The sequence below is a fragment of the Thamnophis elegans genome, chromosome 15 (genome assembly GCF_009769535.1).
Source record: "Thamnophis elegans isolate rThaEle1 chromosome 15, rThaEle1.pri, whole genome shotgun sequence".
Taxonomy (NCBI): domain Eukaryota; kingdom Metazoa; phylum Chordata; class Lepidosauria; order Squamata; family Colubridae; genus Thamnophis; species Thamnophis elegans.
This window is the reverse complement of record NC_045555.1, coordinates 13,968,795-13,980,319: the sequence shown is the minus strand read 5'-3', so window position 1 is coordinate 13,980,319 and position 11,525 is coordinate 13,968,795.

Sequence of the window (11,525 nt, the reverse complement as noted above, 5' to 3'; positions counted from 1 at the left end):
AATTATTATATAGAGCCTGACTTTATACTTAATTGATCTACCTAACAGTGTATATAGCAAGATGAAATTATACTTCCCCCCCCTCATAACTGCTAGAATATGGCTAGTCAACTAGTGCAAGAAATGTTTCACAAATCCAGATGTATTGATTACCCACCATAAAACGATTCTGTGTCAGAAGCAACACGCACTTCTTTTTTTATGGAAGGATAATATACCCTGTTTCCCTCAAAATAAGACCTCCCCGGATAATAAGCCCAATTGAGCTTTTGAGTGCATGCGCTACATGCGATAAAATAAGTCCTCCCCCCAAAATAAGCCCTCCCCAAACGCATACGTGCAGCTCCCCACCATTTCCTGATTGCTTGCCACGCAAACAACACAAGGTGAGGTGGTGAGGGGGGGAAAGGAGGGGGAACATACTCCATGCACCCCCACACCCTTACCTAATGGCCCCTCCCACAACCCTATCCATCCCGCCCCTTCTGTCATGCTAATGGCCACCGCATAAAGAGTGGCAGGCCCAGCGACGCACCACATGCCTCATTCCTTAACTACCACTGTTTACATCTGTGCTTTCATTGAAAAGCATCCAGCTAATGAGCAGCGCAACAAAACAGCAGTCATGAGGTGGCAACGCGCTCTGCCTCCTGCATCGCAAAAATACTAAAGACCTCCCCCAAAATAAGGCCCTGTCTTATTTTCGGGGAAACACGGTATCTGGTTCCTATGTAGTATTAATTGGGTGAATTCTTGTTTTTCTAAAAACTTGGGCTTGCTGCAGTGTTGTTTTTAAAATAAACATAATTTTCAAGCTCGTGCAGATTACATAATCACCACTGAAAATCATAATACTGTAATTTTCTGGAAATAATTTAATGTGAAGTCTTATGTGGGAGTCTAGGTAAACACATTTAACTTTCCAATTGTTTCTGTGTTGATTCCTGGCCAATGAAGTATTTTAAGGAACTTGATTTTCATTCTTGTGCAATCAACTTTTTATGCTGCTTCTAACAGATAACTGGGAATTTTAGGGGCCTTTGCTGTGTCTTTTGTACGTTCCTGATCTAATCCACTGTTTGATCAGTTAACTAAAAGCTGCTTATTTTGATGCCAATTTTTAAAATTGTTTTTAACTGAATGGAGTTTCATATATTTGATATCCCTAATTAATGTTTTTGTCTTCTATTTCTAAACAAAATTCAGGGGTGTACAGATGTGCCACTAAAAATTATATTATTTACATGAAAAATAAAGAAATATGGTTTTGTAAAATAAAAATAATAATTTTTCACTATGAGTGGGTTTCCTGGCATAAAATGTTTCTGTTCTTTTGAAAAGAGGAAGAGGCCGAGATCATTCTAATTGTCCCCCATTGGTCACGCCGACCATGGTACGCAGACCTGGTCAATCTTTCTGTGGAACCTCAGTGGCTTCTACCAATGATTCAGTCCCTCTTTCATTAGGGCTCCATTCACTCCCCTGACCTCCGCTGGCTACGCCTACCTGCTAGGAGGCTGAGCGGGCGGTCTTGAGGGCGGATAACCTTTCCGAGACAGTAATCCTTACTATTCAGGCCTCCCGCCACCCAGCCACTAACAGGATCTACGAATCTACGTGGCAGACCTTAGTGGCTTGGTGCCTAGCTCGAGGGGAGAATCCTCTGAAGGATTCAATGTCCCAACTTCTGGACTTTTTGCAACAGGGACTTGATAAGGAGCTATCCCTGAACACCCTGCGGCGGCATGTGTCGGCTCTCTCCTCAGTTCTCTTACTTCACCGAGATGAACCCCTCTCCTTGCACCCTCACGTCTGCAGGTTCCTTAAAGGCAACCAATCTCTGCCCTCCTGTCATACACCGATTCCCCTCCTGAGATTTGACCAAACTCCTCGATTTTCTCACTGACCCACCCTTCGAGCCTCTCAGGGCGGCCTCGTTGCACCATCTCACGCTCAAAACTGCCTTTCTGGTGGCCATAACATCAGAGCTGGCGGCGCTTTCCATCTGGACGGACTTGTGTGTGTTCCACCCAGACCGCGTGGTCCTTCGCATCGACCTCATCTTTGTTCCGAAAGTGAATTCAGCATTCCATCGTGCTCTGGATCTCGCTCTGCCAAATTTCTGTCCGGCTCCATCTCACAGTCTGGAGCGCAAAATGGCACAAGCTAGACGTCCGGCATGCTCTTAAGGTCTACATCGCCAAGACAGCAGCCTTCAGACGCAACGAAGCCCTCTTCGTATCTTTCCACCCTACCAACAAAGGGCTGAAAGCATCTCCGTCCATGATTGGCCGATGGATCAGGTCTGCCATTGCTCAAACTTACATCACACATTATTTCACTCCCCCACCCAATATTACGGCTCATTCCACGTGCGGCGCAGCTACATCAGCAGCATGGGCGCGGCAGGCCTTGGTGGAAGAGATCTGCAAGGCAGCTACCTGGTCTACTCCTAAATCATTTATACGACATTACAAGGTGGAGCGGTATGCATCGGCGGATGCAGCTTTTGGACGGCGAGTCCTCCAACAGGTTCTTCCTTCTTCCAGCTCCTAGGCCAGTCTCATGCCCTCTCGGGGACACGCCAGCTTTGGTATGTCCCATGCATGACCGCTGTCTCCACCAACTTTGGAGAATGGGGCGTTGGTTCTTACCCGATATGCCCCTTCTCTGGGCAGGTGGAGACAGCGGTCATCCCCACCCTTGGGGTCCTGGCCTACTTCACAGGGGTGATCTGGGAGCATGTTGTATAGTCACAGGAAGGAAAGCGATTGTTCACCACACAGCAGTCTACTTATCTCCTTCGTCAAGAAAAAGCAGGAGCATGCTCCTCAGAGGCGATGACATCACTTTGGTAGACTCAGTTCTATTGGTTACTGACTGAGTTAACCCATGCATGACCGCTGTCTCCACCTTCCCAGAGAAGGGGCGTATCAGGTAAGAACCAACGCCCCATTTCCTCTGACAGGTTTTTATGCAATTGTCCATAATAAAACCTTTTTAAATATAAGCTAATCATCTGTCCCAAGTATACATATTTTTATTCAAAATGTTGGTGACGAGAAAAGTAAACAATTAGTGCTTTTTTTTTTTTGCTCTCCATCTTATGATAAGAGTTTGCATTGGTATGGCACATTTTATGTCACATTTGTAAAAGATTTCTTTCATGTACCAGAACTAAGGTGCCTGTTACCTGCTTTAGGAGATAACTACCCTCTCCTTTCCTTTCCCCGCCAAGAGTCCTCAAATTTTTGGAGATTTCCCCCATTTAAAAAAAAAACGCCTGGGTATGAACCAGGACTCGAGTACAAACACGCTCTTTTCCTTTTAAGAGATAGTTGTTTTTTTTTAGTACATTAAGGTTTCCAAGAGTCAGAGAAAATTGTCCCATCCCACTCTCCATCATCTGCCTTCACGCAAAGCAGAATAGGCTGTAATTGAAGGAGCTAAAAGAACAAGGAGGTTTTTTCTAAACTCCTGATCTACCAGAGTAGTGTTTCTCAACTCTCAGAATTTCTGCCCACCTCCTCAGCATCTGTATACTCAATCTTTTTTTTCTTCTGTAAGTTTCTCAAGTTCCTCCTTTGGTCCCTTGCTGTAACCAAGCGTATTAGTCTGAAAACCTAACAATACCCCCCCCCCCCCAAAAAAAAAAAACCCCAGGAAATGCAGACATTCCATATTTCATACTACAAGTACTTCATCCTTTCCTTACTCACTGTGCAGGATATCAAACCTTGTCCACTTTATGATCTAAGGACATTTAACTCCCAAAATTCTCAAGCCAGCATGCTAGCTAGGGAATTTTAGGAATTGAAGTTCATACAACTTCAAATTGTCACTTTTCCAGAGAATTCCAGGTAAATTGGGCGGTGGCTACCAAGACCCAGAAACGTTTAGAAACAAGTATCTAGAAAGCCGAGGTGGCGCAGTGGTTAGAGTGCAACACTGCTGGCTACTTCAGCTGACTGCAGTTCAGCAGTTTGGCTGTTCAAATCTCACCGGCTCAAGGTTGACTCAGCCTTCCATCCTTCCGAGGACCCGGATTGTTGGGGGGAATATGCTGACTCTGTAAACCGCTTAGAGAGGGCTGAAAGCCCTATGAAGCGGTATATAAGTCTAACTGCTATTGCTATTGCTATTCCTAAAAAGTCAAAGCTCTTCAAACAGCCTGTTGTCATTTTGCTTTGGTCTCAAGAAGCCTTTGTCAGTTGTTTTTGAACACATCTTAGTTAAGACAGAGAAACAAGAGCATACATTAAGTTTAGCTCCTAGAATATTTCACCACTGAAGTAAAGAGTGAACTGTGTAGTTTATAATTAAATTGAAGGTACTGCAATTTAGAATAGGGGGAAGTTGAGGCAAACACTAGAAGTAGTGATGCAAACGGAAATAAAAAATTATTTTGAGCTCAGCAAATCTTTCCCCCTTCCCAATCCCTAGCAAATTCTGGATCCTTTTAATGATGTATTCTGTAAGATAATTTAATTCACGTTAGCCTCTCCAACATGGAATTGGCATTATCAAACCAAGCAACAATGAAGAGGACTAAACTCTACACCAAGGATTAAAATCCAACTAGGCTCATGATAAATCAGGCATGATATTGATCATAATTGGGGGGGGGGGGATGATCCCTGTTCTAAAATTCAGAGCAGAAAATGTTCTAAAAATAAGTCATGGCAGTTGTTTTATTAACATTCATAATACTTTACAGAACAGAAATGTCTTCCGATCAAGCCAAAAGCAAGCATGGAACAGACACTACAGCTCTTAAGTCAAATAAAATAACATGCAAATGTATTTATCAGCAATTGACAAACCATGAGTCATATTGAACAGAAAAGGTGGTCATTTTTTCCTCATAGTTTTAGTAGATATTAATAATTTAGAACTTATTGGCCTCAAAACTACATTAAGAAAATAGAATACCATGAATTAAACTAACTATCTAAGAACATACATGGAAACCAGAGGTGATATTCAGCCCGTTCTCTCCAGTTCTAATGAACTGGTAGCAGCCGCTGTGGAGGTTCTGCCCCCCCGCCCCGACATCACGCACGAGAATTCTGCATGCGCAGAATGCAGTGTGGATGTGCAGACGCGGTGCGTGTGCTCATTTTTGCAAACCAATAGGGAAGGTCAGTGAAACCCATTGCTGATGAAAACTATATGCCAATTATATAGTATTCACAATTACTCAGCTGGAGGACTGACTATTGCTATTGGAATATATACATAAATATGGATTTGTATCAGGTTATTAGATCAATGAAGATAAAACTGAAAAAAATATGAAATTAACAAAGGAACAAAATTCTGCATCGTGGTTTAACATTATTGCAAAACAGATGAAATACTAAGTACTTACTGAACAAAAATGATTTCTTAAAAATAAATTGGGTATAGCATATCCCTTCACAGGTGGAAACAAATGAAACTTATCTTGGTTAGGAAGCACTATAACCATCAATATGAATAGTTTACCAAGACTTAACTTTCTTTTCCAAATGATCCCAATACACATTGAAAACAAGTTACAGCACGTTTGGCATAAACAGGAGAGGAACTACATATGGTTCAAAAAAAGACCAAATATTAAATCCAAGATTTTACAGCATTCAAAAATTGAAGTGTAGCTCCAAACGTGAAATATTATACCAGCTGATTGACATAGATTATCTCTCCTTATGGATAACTCTATGGAGGATTTAAGATTTCTCAGGATTGACAAAAACAGAAAATGTATAGGGAAGCATGCAATAATATTTTGCATGACTTGAATAAATGCAGGAAGAGAATAGTCTAGATTTTTTTCTGTCTTGCTTTCCTGTTCAATATTTTTATCAAGAAGAGAACAAAGATATTCACTCAGTGGAAACAACTAACTTGATATAATCCTGGTTTGCAATCTAAACAAATATTGTATCTCAGATTCACATTTCACAACCATCTAATTTGCTGATGGTGCCTTACGGGACATGTGGAAGCCATATGACACTGGTCCCCACAATATAACCCCTTCCCCCCAGGGTCTAAGTCTTCTGGAATGAACTGGGTTGAGTCTTGCCTACTTACATGGGTTCTTCAGATGCAGGAATGGCCAGAAAGATCTTTTAGAAGCTTGAATCCAGACCCTTTCTTGCCGTAGATGTCCATCTTATAGGCAGAGGTGCATTAATTCTTGAAAGGTTCCTGGACATTTAGAGCTAAATTACAAGACATTTTTTTGGACAGATTCTTCTGAAACGGGTCCATCAAAGCTGCAACATTCCACTCCAAGTCTTGGGCCAATAACTTGACGGTGCAGATGGGCCACACTCTTGCTTCAATTCGGGAATGTGCTTGTTGGTACTCAAGTGCTTTCACTGGATCCATGTACATCACCTACAATTGCTGGCTAAAACCATCAGTTACCTACCAGAGGGTAGGTAAAAAGGAATAGCCCATTTAGCAGCTCTAGCGCTAGACTAGTGGTTCCCAACCTTTTTTTGGCCAAGCCCCACATAAGCATCTCTAAAATTCTGATGCCTCCCCCCTGTGACATATAATTCTAACTTTACTCATGCACCCCAAGTTGGGAACCACTGCTCTAGACAATAGCACTATAGTACTTAGACATACTGTTTCATAGTGCTTTTACAGCCCTCTCTAAGCAGTTTAAGAGAGCCTGTTGTCCCCAATGCGCTGGGTCCTCATTTTACCCACCTCAGAGGGATGGAAGGCTGAGTCAACCTTCGGCCTGGTGAGATTTGAATTGCCGAGCTAGTAGTCAGCTGAAGTAGCCTGCAGTATTGCACTCTAACCACTGCGCCACCTCGGCTCAATCAATAAGTTGATTAGAATTCATTTGGGAGGTTTTTAGGCCATACACTCAGCTGGAATTTGGACCCCACCAGGTACGTTGGAAAATGGTCCAGCAATTTATCAGATTTGTCTGGGTTGATCACTGAGCTTCTCCTGCGAGGAGGAGGAGGAGGAGGAGGAGGAGGAATATGATCTTCAGTATTTGGCTGGTTTAATAGCTCCTGCTTCCGAGTAGCAGATGGATCCATTTGCTGGCTTGGCGGAGTATATTCATCTGGAAGTTGCTCCATTGTAGTTTCACTCTTTTCTCAGTCTGCCTATGGAACAAGCAGTCCTGTTTTCCGGTATCAACTCACAGACAGTTGCTAGATTAGAGCAGCAATTTACTCAAGGCCAAGCAGATAACGAGGAAAGGAACATACATCAAAATCAAAACGGTCTCTGGAATAAAAGCTTGCCTGGGTCGTTTCAGATGAGAAACCAAAATTCAGTCTGAGATTTGGAGCACCAAATCAGGTTAGCCAATTTAGAGGAACCACTCAGAACAGGATTATTTCCAAAAGAGAAACAGGGCTCAGGGCTACCTCTTAAATCAGGTTGCAATCAGCTAACTTTAATTAAGTTAGTTCCTCCCTTGCCTGGGAAGGAGCCTCATTCAGCGTCTTTATTCTGCTCTTCCCTCTACTAGCAGAGTCGGAGGGCTTGGAGGTGGTCTCATCATCCACTCTTCAGCGGTTGTGAGGGTGTTGTGTGTGAGCAGCTGTTGGAAGAAATGTCCTTCTGGGTTCAGTTCCAAGTGGGGGGAAAAGACACCGGAAATATGGAGGCTGCTTGGAAAGATGGTTTAATGGTGGACAGAATCACATGCCTTGAGCTCCTGAACAGAAAAAGTGGATCACATGCTTCCAGATGTTGGGTGAAGAAGAAAAAGAGAACAAGATGCTGAAAGTCCCTGGTTTTATGCCCTCTCTGGCCTTTGATCTTGAGCTTTTATTCTGATTGGTTGTCAGACTCCCATAGGGCCATGCAGGGGCAACTCTCTAGGCTGTGCTTTGAATATAAGTTTGGTTGAGCATTGCTTCTTCCCAGGTGTCCTGTGGTGAGATGGGTAAAGGGCTAATACTATCATGCCTTAATCCCATCACCCTGGAGCTGAATGGAGGAGATCATTGTTATGTAGAATAGACTGACTCAGGCCTTTTAACGGCCCATTGACAAAGGTGGGGGCTATTAAGAGTGAGTCCATTTCCTGCCTTAAAACATGTTTCTCCAATTCTGATCCAGGGAAATGTCATATTCTGCCTTTTCAATATTTCCCAGCCAGGATATTTCATTCTTCTAGGAGAGGGATGGGTACTAACTTCCTACACAGCTTCATGAGGTTCCTAGCTTGATGTCACCTGAGCTCACCTCCCACAGGTTCAACTGGAGCAGCTTCTTTAGAATCAAAATCTGATCCTGGGTGATAATGCAAAGTAGCTTAATGTTGAAAATGTCTTGCTCGAAAATGTCTTTGCAGGGATGCCATTAATTATCCCAAACTAGATGGGAAATAGGAAGGTTTTTTTTTTCCAATCTATCCATGTTATCCTATGCATCCCGCCTCCCCTCACCCATTTTTGGCTTCCAGGTTGGTGCAGGAGGTCTTCCAGGTCCAAAATAGGGCACAGGGGAGTGCATATGTTCTCCCCCAACTCCCCATTTGGGCTTCCAGATTGGTGCAGGAGACCTTCCAGGCCCAAAATGGGGCATGGGGGGGGAACAGCACATGTGAACCCCCAAAATGCAATGTGAGCACCCCACCCATGCACTCTGGCTGGCGGGAGGTGCGGTGGATCTAGGCTGGGGTGACGGCTGGCGTGCCTGCAGAGTGGGCTCTGCGTGCCCCCTGTGGCATGCGTGCCACATGTTCACCATCACCATCCTAGATGTTCTTTTACAAATTTGGCATTTTGGACTTAAATTCTTGAGTTTGTGTGACAAATCTTTGGTGTCTGAAAATGGTTTTCCATCCCCCCCCCCCATATTATCTCTACAAGCTGATAATTCCAGACTTTATCCACCCATCCTGAAAGAGGAAACCAAGAGTAGCAGGCACGTAAGATATGATTTGAAGATTTGCAAATAATAACAGGGATACAAATAATGTTAACAGAGAGATACAATCAAGATCAAGTGCGGTATTAATACCACTCTATAAAGACTTAGTAAGACCAGTGGTGGGTTGCCACTTTTTTTACTACTGGTTCGGGTGCGCTCCAGAACAACAGTTTTTTCTGTTGTAACAGTGAATAACATTAGTACTCTATTGATCTATTCATCAATCTTATTTAACAAACAAGCAGGTATTATCCTGATTCTAAAAATTACAGCTCGGAGTCGTGGTTGCATTCTCAGACCTCGTTTATTTGGATGCTGTAGAGAGCAGGGGTCTCCAACCTTGGGAACTTTTAAGAATTGTGGACTTCAACTCCCAGAGTTCCCCACCACATGCTGTCTGGGGAATTCTGGGAGTTGAAATCCACAAGTCTTAAAGTTCCCAAGGTTGGACCCCTCCTGCTCTGCAGAAAGGATCATAATTTACCACCGTTGTTTTTTCTAAGGTCTTGCGAAAATCATGATTGCATTTATAAGCTGATATGCCACCAGGTGGCAGTAGAGCTACTCATAACAGAGTAGACCACAGCATAATAATGATGCATTATTCTTAAAGTGAAAATTACAATATAGAAGGGGAAATTGCATTTAGCTCAAGAATTGGTCAATTCCTGGAAACTTCTAAAATATTTAAACATTTCATGTAGAAGACTTTTCACTTTGGTCTGAATTGGACAGTCAGGGAAACAAGTGGCAGATCCACCACTATGAAAACTGTATCTGTACTTCAGTGGTGGGTTTCTATCAGCTCAGACCAGTTCGACCGAACCGGTAGTGGTTTGGTGGCCTGGGGAGCTGGAACCGGCAGTGCCCCAGGCCTGCCACGCCCCCCCCCCCAAACCAGTTCTCATATGGTGCCGCCATCTTGATTTTCGGTTTTGCGTGCACCGAACCAGCAGTAATGCCAAAAGCAACACACCCCTGCTGTACTTGCTCTGACATCATGGATGCATCACTTCCTCATGTACTGCTGGAATATCTGCTATACCAGGGGTGTCATACTGGATTTCATCAGGGTTGGGTTTGACCTTGGCAGGGGGTGGGCAGGGGAGGGCAGGATGGGCGTGGCCAGCTTGATGTCACTCATGCCGGGAGCACCTGTTGTTACCCAGACGGGGCTCGGGGGATCCTCCTGCAGCCCTCTGCCAGCCAAAATGGAACTCTTGCAAAGGGCATGCAGGAGACTGTCGCACGGCCCTCCCAAGCTCCATTTTCACTGGCAGAAACACTGCAGGCTGGTCCTTCGCTATTTCCAGTGTGACCCCATGGGCCAGATCTAAGCACCCTGGGGGCACATAACACCCATTCTTAGAAATCTTAATTGTTCTTCTGAACAGGAAGTCATCACTTTGAGATCAAAGCCATTTCCAAAAGGGCTGTCAAATTTTTATGGCCAAAAAGTTGCCATTGCTTGCAAAAGTCACCCGGTGTTCCCTTTAATTTAATAATTGTTTCAGACTTTCCCATACAATGTTGATAGTTGTTTAATACCTTAGATTTGATATACTACTATATTATTATGGGTTTTTTTTTAAAAAAAAGGTCACCATATCCATGGATCTAACTTTGTATCCAATTACCCAACTTTCTGGTAAAGCCATGATGACATTTTTACAACTGTGGCATTATTACATAAAGTATGTAATTTACATAATTTGCACAATGATGTTGCAACATGCATAGTGACATTGGACCTTCCCTCTGCAGAATTCATGTATTGTACTGTAGAAAGTTAGCATCCGCCACTCCTAGAAGAATAAAGTATTTTGGGAAATATTAAAAAGGTAGAACATTATATTTCCCTGGATGAGAAATGGAGAAACATGTTTCTAAAGACAGAAACTCAGAGCCACAGATCCCTGGCCCCAAGCAGATACTAACCCTGAGGCCAGCTTAGTGGTGGGTTGCAAATATTTTTACTACCAGTTCAAGCGCACTCCTGCCGCCGCTATTATTGGTTCGGCCGAACCGGGCCGAACCAGGAGCAACCCACCACTGGGTCAGCTTTTAGAAATGCAGATTTGGTAATCCATACAAGAAAGGATATTTTGAACAAAGGCAGTATTAGGTAGAATGGTAGGATCAGCCCTCATTCAAGATCCAAACCAGTAAAGCCATTAAGACATGATGGGAATGGCCCAACATCCTTTCAGGACACAAGCATCCTCATTACATCATCCAAAAGGCTTCAAACTTGATTCAGACAAACTAACCGCACATGGCACATGGGAGTCTGACTATAGCAACCAATAGAATACATATTCTTGCACAGGAATAGGAAGTTCAAGTTCAAAACCCAAGACTTTAACACACAATCTCCACTCCATGTGGTCAGCTGCCCAGGACCTCAAACCCATGTGGTCCTGTCCATCAATAAACCATCTTTCCAATCAGCCTCCATGTTTCCAATGTTTTTCTTCCCACTTGGAACTGAACCAGATGGACATGTCTTCCAACAGCACATATACACCAAAACAAATCATGTGCGTGGGAGGGAGAGGCATATTTTGTGTTTGGCCCCACAATTTAAATTCCTGAAAGAAGGAATCTATTTTCTTGCA